The sequence below is a fragment of the Oncorhynchus mykiss genome, chromosome 10 (genome assembly GCF_013265735.2).
Source record: "Oncorhynchus mykiss isolate Arlee chromosome 10, USDA_OmykA_1.1, whole genome shotgun sequence".
Classification (NCBI taxonomy): domain Eukaryota; kingdom Metazoa; phylum Chordata; class Actinopteri; order Salmoniformes; family Salmonidae; genus Oncorhynchus; species Oncorhynchus mykiss.
Window position 1 is genome coordinate 65434607 of NC_048574.1, and position 12861 is coordinate 65447467.

Below are 12861 nucleotides of genomic sequence, written 5' to 3' on the forward strand. Positions count from 1 at the left end.
CTGTTTATTAGCTACTAACAGCCTATTAACAAATCAGCTCACGGCCATGTCATCTTTAATGTATCAAGTTTTGCGTAATGGTAGTAATATTTTCCATTTCGTTTTGCATCAGGAGAATACCATTTTGTTGTTGCAATCTCCTAGGATGTAGGAGGAGGACCTGGGGCGCGTGTGTGTGTGTGTGTGTGTGTGTGTGTGTGTTCAACAACTCTTTCTCTGATTTGTTATTCATGTGGTAACGTTGGGGTTCCGTCCCTCTAACTCTCATTTACCAGCATGTGCACGCATCACTGGTTTATTAATTAGAATAAATGAACCCGTGCTTGGAAGCTAAGATAGGACACACACACACACCAGGATATCTGAATGCACCGCCACCTTTGTTACCGCCCCAGCGACTCGAACTCAGACGGTAAAATGAAATCCAGCTTACCACTGACTCTAAGAATAGGCCCCACAGACCTCACACCACCTGAGCCATTCCCTGTAGACAATCACGTGGAGACTTCAGTTATACACATCGCATAACAGCTATTATGCTTAACATGTACAACTCAATAGTCAAGACACACCTAAGCTTCACTCCTGAGACTTTTTCCAATAGACAAGCACACTGAGGCTTCACAGACCCCAACTGTCTACGACCGTTCCATACAGAAGTAGTACACATCTTATAACAGCTATGATTGACATGCTGAACATGTGCAACACAAGTCAAGACACATAAGCTTTACAGCTGAGCCCATTCCCTGTAGAGCCCCACATTCAGACTTCATGGAGAGCACCCACACACCGACACTCTTTGATTAACATGCTAAACGTGTACTTACTACAACACGATTCAGACATGCAAATGTGAGAAAGGTAAGAGGGCATCATCAGCATTCATCATACTTCAGAAAGTATTCACACCCCTTGACTTTTCCACGTTACGTTACATACTTATCCTAAAATGTATTAAATAAAAAAGAGGCTTTAATGCATTTTTGCACATTCATAAAAAACAGAAATACCTTATTTACACGTATTCAGACCCTTTGCTATGAGACTCAAAATTGACCTCAGGTGCATCCTGTTTCCATTGATCATCCTTGAGATGTTTCTACAACTTGATTAGAGTCCACCTGTGGTAAATTCAATTGATTGGACATGATTTGGAAAGGCACACACCTGTATATGTAAGGTCTCACAGTTGACAGTGCATGTCAGAGCAAAAATTAAGCCATGAGGTCGAAGGAATTGTCCGTAGAGCTCCGAGACAGAATTGTGTTGAGGCACAGATCTGGGGAAGGGGACCAAAACATTTCTGCATTGTTGAAGGTTCCCAAGAACACAGTGGTCTCCATCATTCTTAAATGGAAGAAGTTTGGAACCACCAAGACTCTTCCTAAAGCTGGCTACCCGGACAAACTGAACAATCGGGGGACAAGGGCTTGATCAGGGAGGTGAACAAGAACCTGATGGTCACTCTGACAGAGCTCCAGAGTTACTCTGTGGAGATGGGAGAACCTTCCAGAAGGACAACCATCACTGCAGCACTCCACCAATCAGGCCTTTATGGTAGAGTGGCCAGGCGGAAGCCACACCTCAGTAAAAGCACATGACAGCCCGCTTGGAGTTTGCCAAAAGGCCCCTGATGAAACCAAGATTTAACTATTTTTCCTGAATGCCAAGCGTCACGTCTGGAGGAAACCTGATACCATCCCTACAGTGAAGCATGGTAGTGGTAGAAACATGCTGTGGGGACGTCTTTCAGCGACATGGACTGGGAGACTAGTCAGGATCAAGGGAACAATGTATGGGGTAAAGTACTGAGAGATCCTTGATGAAAACCTGCTCTAGAGCGGACCTCAGACTGGGGGCGAAGGTTCACCTTGCAACAGGACAACAACTCTAAGTACACAGCCAAGACAATGCAGAAGTGGTTTCGGGACAGGTCTCTGAATGTCCTTGAGTTGTCCAACCAGAGCCCGGACTTGAACCAGATCTAACATCTCTGGAGAGACCTGAAAATAGCTGTGGAGTGAAGCTACCCATCCAACCTGACAGAGGTAGAGAGGATCTGCAGAGAAGAATGAGAGAAACTCCCCAAATGCAGGTGTGCCAAGCTTGTAACGTCATACCCAAGAAGCCATGAGGCTGTAATCACTGCCAAAGGTGCTTCAACAAAGTACGGAGTAAAGGGTCTATAGTTATGTTAATAGTTATGTAAATCTGATATTTCCGTTTTTTATTTTTATTACATTTGCAGTAATTTCTAAAACCCTGTTTTTGCTTTGTCATTATGGGGTATTGTGTATAGATTGTGAGGGGAAAAAAACTATTTAATACATTTTAGAATAAGGCTGTAATGTAACAAAATGTGGAAAAATTCAGGGGGTCTGAATACTTTCCCGAAGGCAGCGTTTAAGCTTTGTGTTTTGTTTGTTTGTTTGTTTGTTTGTTGGAGGCATCGCCATCTTAATACACAAGCCTGTTTGAATTCCTCGAGGCAAATTGGAACAACCCTGTCATATGGATCAGTCTTTTCTTTTTATAAGCATCTATTTGACTGAATTAAATACATTTTGCATTGTATTTTATGGAATTAAATACAGTTCATCATGAAATGTATTAGTATGGGAGATGTAGTTGTTAATGTGATAATGTATTAGTTTGGAAGATGTAGTTGTTAATGTGATAGATGTACAGTGAGGGAAACAAGTATTTGATCCCCTGCTGATATTGTATGTTTGCCCACTGACAAAAAAATTATCAGTCTATAATTTTAGTGGTGGGTTTATTTGAACAGTGAGAGACAGAATAACAACAAACAAAATCCAGAAAAATGCATGTCAAAAATGTTATAAATTGATTTGCATTTTAATGAGGGAAATAAGTATTTGACCCCTCTGCAAAACATGACTTAGTACTTGGTGGCAAAACCCTTGTTGGCAATCACAGAGGTCAGACGTTTCTTGTAGTTAGCCACCGTTTCTTGTAGTTTGCACACATCTCAGGAGGGATTTTGTCCCACTCCTCTTTGCAGATCTTCTCCAAGTCATTAAGGTTTCGAGGCTGACGTTTGGCAACTCGAACCTTCAGCTCCCTCCACAGATCTTCTATGGGATTAAGGTCTGGAGACTGGCTAGGCCACTCCAGGACCTTAATGTGCTTCTTCTTGAGCCACTCCTTTGTTGCCGTGGCCGTGTGTTTTGGGTCATTGTCATGCTGGAATACCCATCCACGACCCATTTTCAATGCCCTGGCTGAGGGAAGGAGGTTCTCACCCAAGATTTGACGGTACATGGCCCCGTCCATCGTCCCTTTGATGCGGTGAAGTTGTCCTGTCCCCTTAGCAGAAAAACACCCCCAAAGCATAATGTTTCCACCTCATGTTTGATGGTGGGGATGGTGATCATTCAGATGTTCATTGGCAAACTTCAGACAGGTATGTGCTTTCTTGAGCAAGGGGACCTTGCAGGCGCTGCAGGATTTCAGTCCTTCACGGCGTAGTGTGTTACCAATTGTTTTCTTGGTGACTATGGTCCCAGCTGCCTTGAGATCATTGACAACATCCTCCCGTGTAGCTCTGGGCTGATTCTTCACCGTTCTCATGATCATTGCAACTCCACGAGGTGAGATCTTGCATGGAGCCCCAGGCTGAGGGAGATTGACAGTTCTTTTGTGTTTCTTCCATTTGCGAATAATCGCACCAACTGTTGTCACCTTCTCACCAAGCTGCTTGGCGATGGTCTTGTAGGCCATTCCAGCCTTGTGTAGGTCTACAATCTTGTCCCTGACATCCTTGGAGAGCTACAGTGCCTTGCGAAAGTATTTGGGCCCCTTGAACTTTGCGACCTTTTGCCACATTTCAGGCTTCAAACATAAAGATATAAAACTGTATTTCTTTGTGAAGAATCAACAACAAGTGGGACACAATCATGAAGTGGAACGACATTTATTGGATATTTAAAACTTTTTTAACAAATCAAAAACTGAAAAATTGGGCGTGCAAAATTATTCAGCCCCCTTAAGTTAATACTTTGTAGCGCCACCTTTTCCTGCTATTACAGCTGTAAGTCGCTTGGGGTATGTCTCTATCAGTTTTGCACATCGAGAGACTGAATTTGTTCCCATTCCTTCTTGCAAAACAGCTCGAGCTCAGTGAGGTTGGATGGAGAGCATTTGTGAACAGCAGTTTTCAGTTCTTTCCACAGATTCTTGATTGGATTCAGGTCTGGACTTTGACTTGGCCATTCTAACACCTGGATGTATTATTGAACCATTCCATTGTAGATTTTGCTTTATGTTTTGGATCATTGTCTTGTTGGAAGACAAATCTCCGTCCCAGTCTCAGGTCTTTTGCAGACTCCATCAGGTTTTCTTCCAGAATGGTCCTTTATTTGGCTCCATCCATCTTCCCATCAATTTTAACCATCTTCCCTGTCCCTGCTGAAGAAAAGCAGGCCCAAACCATGATGCTGCCACCACCATGTTTGACAGTGGGGATGGTATGTTCAGGGTGATGTTGCTTTTACGCCAAACATAACGTTTTGCATTGTTGCCAAAAAGTTCCATTTTGGTTTCATCTGACCAGAGCACCTTCTTCCACATGTTTGGTGTGTCTCCCAGGTGGCTTGTGGCAAACTTTAAACAACACTTTTTATGGATATCTTTAAGAAATGGCTTTCTTCTTGCCACTCTTCCATAAAGGCCCGATTTGTGCAATATACGACTGATTGTTGTCCTATGGACTGAGTCTCCCACCTCAGCTGTAGATCTCTGCAGTTCATCCAGAGTGATCATGGGCCTCTTGGCTGCATCTCTGATTAGTCTTCTCCTTGTATGAGCTGAAAGTTTAGAGGGACGGCCAGGTCTTGGTAGATTTGCAGTGGTCTGATACTCCTTCCATTTCAATATTATCGCTTGCACAGTGCTCCTTGGGATGTTTAAAGCTTGGGAAATCTTTTTGTATCCAAATCCGGCTTTAAACTTCTTCACAACAGTATCTCGGACCTGCCTGGTGTGTTCCTTGTTCTTCATGATGCTCTCTGCGCTTTTAACGGACCTCTGAGACTATCACAGTGCAGGTGCATTTATGCGGAGACTTGATTACACACAGGTGGATTGTATTTATCATCATTAGTCATTTAGGTCAACATTGGATCATTCAGAGATCCTCACTGAACTTCTGGAGAGAGTTTGCTGCACTGAAAGTAAAGGGGCTGAATAATTTTGCACGCCCAATTTTTCAGTTTTTGATTTGTTAAAAAGTTTGAAATATCCAATAAATGTCGTTCCACTTCATGATTGTGTCCCACTTGTTGATTCTTCACAAAAAATACAGTTTTATATCTTTATGTTTGAAGCCTGAAATGTGGCAAAAGGTCACAAAGTTCAAGGGGGCCGAATACTTTCGCAAGGCACTGTATTTGGTTTTGGCCATGGTGGAGAGTATGAAATCTGATTGATTGATTGCTTCTGTGGACAGGTGTCTTTTATACAGGTAACAAACTGAGATTAGGAGCACTCCCTTTAAGAGTGTGCTCCTAATCTCAGCTCGTTACCTGTATAAAAGACACCTGGGAGCCAGAAATCTTTTTGATTGAGAGGGTGTCAAATACTTATTTCCCTCATTAAAATGCAAATCAATTCATTACATTTTTGACATGCGTTTTTCTGGATTTTTTTGTTATTATTCTGCCTCTCACTGTTCAAATAAACCTACCATTAAAATTATAGACTGGTCATTTCTTTGTCAGTGGGCAAATGTACAAAATCAGCAGGGGATCAAATACTTTTTTTTGTTAATGTGATAGATGTATTGGTATGGGAGATGTATTAGTATGGGAGATGTAGTTGTTAATGTGATAGATGTATTAGTATGGAAGATGTAGTTGTTAATGTGAGATGTATTAGTATGGGAGATGTAGTTAATGTGATACTGTAATAGTATGGGAGATGTAGTTGATAATGTGATAATGTATTTGTAATGAACACGAGGGGAGACAGAGAGCTGGTTTCAAGCGCAGGGCGCAGCAGGTGTTTATAGAAAAGGACCACAGGAGGAGGCAGGTAGCTGGGTCCAGGGGCAGGCAGAAGGTCATACACAGGAGGAGGCAGGTAGCTTGGGTACAGGGGCAGGCAGAAGGTCATACACAGGGGGTCCAAAAGGGAAACAGTACAGGCAGGGAAAAGGCTAGTAACGTAGTCCGGGAGATCAGGCAATAGGTAGGTAACAGGAAATCCGATAGGCTAAAGTACAGGCAGGCAGGGAATAGCCAAAAGGCGCCGTTCGTGGGGCAGGCAAAAGCTATCATACACAGGAGGAGTATATCACGGGATAAACAGAGTTCCGAAAGACGTGTGTCAAAAAACAAACAATACCTCACATTGATGGGGTGCAAAGAACTGAACTAAATAGTGTGTGATAATGACATACAGGTGTGTGAACTGGTGATTAGAATTCGGGTGATTGGGATCTGGAGAGTGAGTTGCGTTCAGGGGATCTAGGTGTTTGAGAGTGTGAGCTGGAAGCAGACGTTACAGTATTAGTATCGGAGATGTAGTTGTTAATGTGATAGTGTATACTGATAGTCGTACTTAACCCGCTGTGTAGTATCATAATGGATTTAAAACAATGTCATATCAGTGAGATAATGCTAAAACATACTGTCGGGATACATGTCACTCACCAAAATGACTTAATATATCCCATAACACCATGTCTCCTATACAGATGTAGGATCATAATTTGAGTCAGCTTGCTACAGCAAGAAAATAATCCTGCAGCAACAACAAATGTGAATTATTATGTGGATTATAACTAATGGACATTTTGTAGGGGTTGATATATTTTTCGTAATGGAAAATCAAGTCTGAAATTTTTAAGTGTAAATTACAAACTTCAGAAGCCTTTTTAAACCTCAAATACATTACACGTTTTTACATTTTCTGCATTGTAGATCAATTTAAGATCCTACATATGCAGTGTTATGTCAGCTGAAAGATTTGTTGTCATTAAGAGTTGCGTCATGTTAAGCTAGGCTTCATACCTTTCTACAACTATGTTATAAGGCATTGTAAGACAATGTTGCTCAGTTGACACTGACAGAGCATCAGTTCTCATTTTAAAACCTGCTGGTGACCAAAAGAGTTTTGAGAAGCTGACACACCACGTAGCAGTCAGCAGAAACAGACTTGAGACAGATCCAGCAGAAGACAGCGCTAGCTTTAGGATCGACAGGGAGGGACTCGACAAGGATGACCCTTGTCACCCATTTCTATTTACAAGTTTCCTCAGTCAAGCACAATTAGCCTTAATGTCACACAAATTGCTCTGCAGTGTTCTTCTGTCAGTGAAAGCTGCACTCAGCTAGCTACAGTGTAGTCCTATAGGCAAAACAACGCAGCAAAGTAAAATGTCAGTGAATGTACACATTTATGGGTGAAGCTGGCAAGAAACGTTAGTACAAATCCGCCCCCAAAGTTGACAAGGTATTACTTCCACGCCTGTGATCAGCTCAAGGTATTTTAATGAAAATGTTAATAATTTTGACATAATTCAGGGTTTTCCTTTGTCTCTGGAAGGGAGAGAGCAGAGAGAACTGCACTGTAACATGTGTGACCCAGGAGAGACCTGGAGGGCCTCAGCATGAATTTTGTGTGTGTGTCTGTGTGCGTGTACAGGATTTCCGCCCGGCGCACTGGGAGACTCCCGCTGTTGAATGAGCATCGATCTAGGAGGAGGCACGTCTGTGGGTGGTGAGGAGGAGGAGTGTGCTGACTCTCCGAGTTGACAGTTTCTCCCTTACCCCCAGGGAACCGGGAGTGACTCAAATAAAGAGAGGGGAACAAAAAAAGAAACAGAAAGCTAATAGATGCAGTGTGTTTAACTTCACTGCCTCGGAAGGTCAGCCATTCAAGAGGAAGCAGCTATGGTGTAACATCCTGCCTGCTTCATTAGAGTCAGTCGCGTGGCAAAACAATGTATTTTCTCAACTTCTTCACAGGTATTGATGCACAGGGAAAGGTCCAGGGACCAAAGAGGCATATTTATGGTTATTTATGGGTATTTCTGTGTTTCATGTAATGGTTATGTGGGCAGTTGTGTTTCAAAAATAATTACATTGTTGGATTCCATAACTGATTCTGGAAGTATAGGTATTAATGCACATGGGAAAGTTCAGGAACAAAACAGGGAAATGCATATTCATAGATACTGGGGAGGTCTAGCAATGTAGTAGTTGAAGACATGAAGCTATAGGTTACTTCACTTAAGAGGATATCACATTTATATTTTACATTGTTGGATTTCCAAGTGTTCTTGTTTGGCAAAGCACTTAGCGTGTATTAGTCCCATTAACATAGCTAGCTGTATGAATGCCAAATATGCCCAGTAAGCTAGGAGGTAAACAGGTTGTCCTGGATATGGAAGGAAAGGCAAAATCATAAAAGAAGAGTTTGAGGGTTAAACTAATGGATATAAAGTGCTACCCCTGAAATCATTCAATCATTCAATCGCTATATCCAAGATGGCGTAGCAGTCAGATGTCTTTGTCCTTCGTCTTGTAGATTCCCATGTATATATCTTTTTATATATTTTTCTTCTCACATCTTTTTGATATTTTTCTAAACCTCAACTTCAAAATGCTCTCCTGCAACCCGCCTCACCCAATATGGTGTGGATCTGTTTTTTCTAAATAATTTTTATTTACCTCGGAACCGGAATCCCTCAACAGAAGCTAGCCAGCTCACTAGATACTAGCTAGTAGTCAGCTAACCACTGCTAGCGGTCATCAGCTAACCTTTAGCTCTGAAAGCTCTCGCCAGTTTGTACAACGCGACTCAAACCAGAGCATACCGGACCTATTTTCTCTCCATATCCCCGAAAAGCTCTGAACCTTTCACTTGGATTATCGCAGCTAGCTAGCTGCTATCCGAGTGATTACTCCTGGCTAACTTCTGTCCCGAAGCAAGCACCACCTGGAGCTAGCTCATGCTAGGCCCATTCTCCCGGCTAGCTGAAGAGGTCCATCAGCCACTCGTTGGCTGCAATATCCGGACCCCTTCTACTGCTGGTATGGGGCACAGAACCCCGCCGATCCATCACGAATGGACTACGACGTAATCTGCTCGAGGAGGTACTCAACTGACCCCTACGCCCCTGAATGCCCATCTGCTAGCCTGTTAGCTGCGGCCTGCTAGCTGCTAGCAGCGGCCCGCTAGCTGTCTAGAGCATATTGGACTGTTAGCTGAATAGATCCATCGGCCAATTTCTTGGGCCACTATACCCATTTTGCCAATTGGACTTGGACCCCTCTGCTACTTGGAACCCTACTAATCCATCACGACTGGTCTATCGACGTCACCACACGCGGAGGATAAAACAGACTTTCCTCCGTCGCGACGTCCCTCTAAGACCCTTTTGCTAGCTTGCTAGCCAGGACCTGCTAGCTGTCTGAATTGCCGTGTCTCCAGCCAGCCCATCCACTCACTGGACCCCTATGACCCCATGCATGCCTCTCCCTATTATCAATATGCCTTGTCAATTACTATCCTGGTTAGTGATTATTGTCTTATTTCACTGTAGAGCCTCTAGCCCTGCTCAATATGCCTTAACCAACCAATTAGTTCCACCTCCCACAAACGTGGTGACATCACCTGGTTTAAACGTCTCTAGAGACAATATCGCTCTCATCATTACTCAATGTCTAGATTTACCTCCAATGTACTCACATCCTACCATACATTTGTCTGTACGTTATGCCTTGAATCTATTCTATCGCGCCCAGAAACCTGCTCATTTTACTCTCTGTTCCCGAACGTACTAGACAACCAGATCTGATAGCCTTTAGCCGTACCCTTATTCTACTCCTTCTCTGTTCCTCTGGTGATGTAGAGGTTAATCCAGGCCCTGCAGTGCCTAGCTCCACTCCCACTCCCCAGGTGCTCTCATTTGTTGACTTCTGTAACCGTAAAAGCCTTGGTTTCATGCATGTTAACATTAGAAGCCTCCTCCCTAAGTTTGTTTTATTCACTGCTTTAGCACACTCTGCCAACCCGGATGCACTAGCCCTGTCTGAATCCTGGTTTAGGAAGACCACCAAAATCCATGAAATTTCCATCCCTAACTATAACATTTTCTGACCAGATAGAACTGCCAAAGGGGGCGGTGTTGCAATCTACTGCAGAGTTCTGTCTTACTATCCAGGTCTGTACCCAAACAATTCAAGCTTCTACTTTTAAAAATCCACCTTTCCAGAAACAAGTCTCTCACCATTGCCACGTGCTATAGACCAACCTTTGCCCCCAGCTTGGCCCTGGACACCATATGTGAATTGATTGCCCCCCATCTATCTTCAGAGCTTGTGCTGCTAGGTGACCTAAACTGGGACATGCTTAACACCCCGGCCATCCTACAATCTAAGCTTGATGCCCTCAATCTCACACAAATTATCAATGAACCCACCAGGTACAACCCCAAATCCGTAAACACGGGCACCCTCATAGATATCATCCTAACCAACTTGCCCTCCAAATACATCTCTGCTGTTTTCAACCAAGATCTCAGTGATCACTGCCTTATTGCCTGCATCTGTAATGGGTCTGCTGTCAAACGACCACCCCTCATCACTGTCAAACGCACCCTAAAACACTTCAGCGAGCAGGCCTCTCTAATCGTCCTGGCCCGGGTATCCTGGAAGGATATTGACCTCATCCCGTCAGTAGAGGATGCCTGGATATTCTTTAAAAGTCCCTTCCTCACCATCTTAAATAAGCATGCCCAATTCAAAAAATGTAGAACCAGGAACAGATATGGTTCCTGGTTCTCCCCAGACCTGACTGCCCTTGACCAACACAAAAACATCCTATGGTGTTCTGCATTAGCATCGAATATCCCCTGTGATATGCAACTTTTCAGGGAAGTTAAAATCTGGACCCCTACAAATCAGCTGGGCTAGACAATCTGGACCCTCTCTTTCTAAAATGATCTGCCAAAATTGTTGCAACCCCTATTACTAGCCTGTTCAACCTCTCTTTCGTATCGTCATAGAGTCCCAAAGATTGGAAAGCTGACGTGGTCATCCCCCTCTTCAAATGGGAAGACACTCTAGACCCAAACTACTACAGACCTATATCTATCATACTCTGCCTTTCTAAGGTCTTAGAAAGCCAAGTTAACAAACAGATTTCCGACCATTTCGAATCCCATCGTACCTTCTCCGCTATGCAATCTGGTTTCAGAGCTGGTCATGGTTTCACCTCAGCCACGCTCAAGGTCCTAAATGATATCATAACCACCATCAATAAGAAACATTACTGTACAGCCGTATTCATCGACCTGGCCTAGGCTTTCAACTCTGTCAATAACCACATTCTCATCGGCAGACTCAACAGCCTTGGTTTCTCAAATGATTTCCTCGCCTGATTCACCAACTACTTCTCTGATAGAGTTCAGTGGGTCAAATCGGAGGGCCTGTTGTCCGAACGTCTGGAAGACTCTATGGGGGTGCCACATAGTTAAATTCTTGGGCCAACTCACTTCTCTGTATACATCAATGATGTCGCTCTTGCTGCTGTTGATTCCCTGATCCACCTCTACGCAGACGACACCATTCTGTATGCCTCTGGCCCTTCTTTGGACACTGTGTTAACAAACCTCCAGATGAGCTTCAATGCCATACAACTCTCCTTCCTGCTCTTAAATGCAAGTAAAACTAAATGCATGCTCTTCAACCGATCGCTGCCCTCACCTGCCCGCGTAGTGTAGTGATGCTGGACGGTTCTCACTTAGAATATGTGGACAACTACAAAAACCTAGGTGTCTGGTTAGACTGTAAACTCTACTTCCAGACTCACATTAATCATCTCCAATCCAAAATTAAATCTAGAATCGGCTTCCTATTTTGCAACAAAGCATCCTTCACTCGTGCTGCCAAACATGCCTTCGTAAAACTGACCATCCTACCGATCCTCGACTTTGGCAATGTCATTTACAAAATAGCCTCCAACAAATTGGATGCAGTCTATCACAGTGCCATCTGTTTTGTCACCAAAGCCCCATATACTACTCACCTGTCACGCTCTGGCCATAGAGGTTTTTATTCTCTATTTTGGTTAGGCTAGGGTGTGACTAGGGTAGGCATTCTAGTTTCTTTATTTGTGTTTTGTATTTCTTTGTTTTGGCCGGGTATGGTTCTCAATCAGCTGTCTATCGTTGTCTCTGATTGGGAACCATACTTAGGTAGCCTTTTCCCACCTGTGTTTTGTGGGTAGTTGTTTTCTGTTTAGTGTTCTGCACCTGACATTACTGTTTCGGTTTTCCCTCTTGGTTTATTTTGTTCAGAGTGTTTGTTGATCCAATAAAATCATGAACACTTACCACGCTGCGCTTTGGTCCGATCCTTCATGCAACAACGACCGTTACACCACCACTGCGACCTGTACGCTCTCGTTGGCTGGCCCTTGCTTCATACTCGTCGCCAAACCCACTGGCTCCAGGTCATCTACAAGTCTCTGCTAGGTAAAGCCCCGCCTTATCTCAGCTCACTGGTCACCATAGCAGCACCCACCTGTAGCACGCGCTCCAGCAGGTATATCTCACTGTTCACCCCCAAAGCCAATTCTTCCTTTGGCCGCCTTTCCTTCCAGTTCTCTGCTTCCAATGACTGGAACGAATTGCAAAAATCGCTGAAGCTGGAGACTCATATCTCCCTCACTAGCTTTAAGCACCAGTTGTCAGAGCAGCTCACAGATCACTGCACCTATACATAGCCCACCTGTAAGTAGCCCATCCAACTACCTCATCCCCATACTGTATGTATTTATTTATCTTGCTCTTTTGCACCCGAGTATCTCTACTTGCACATTCATCTT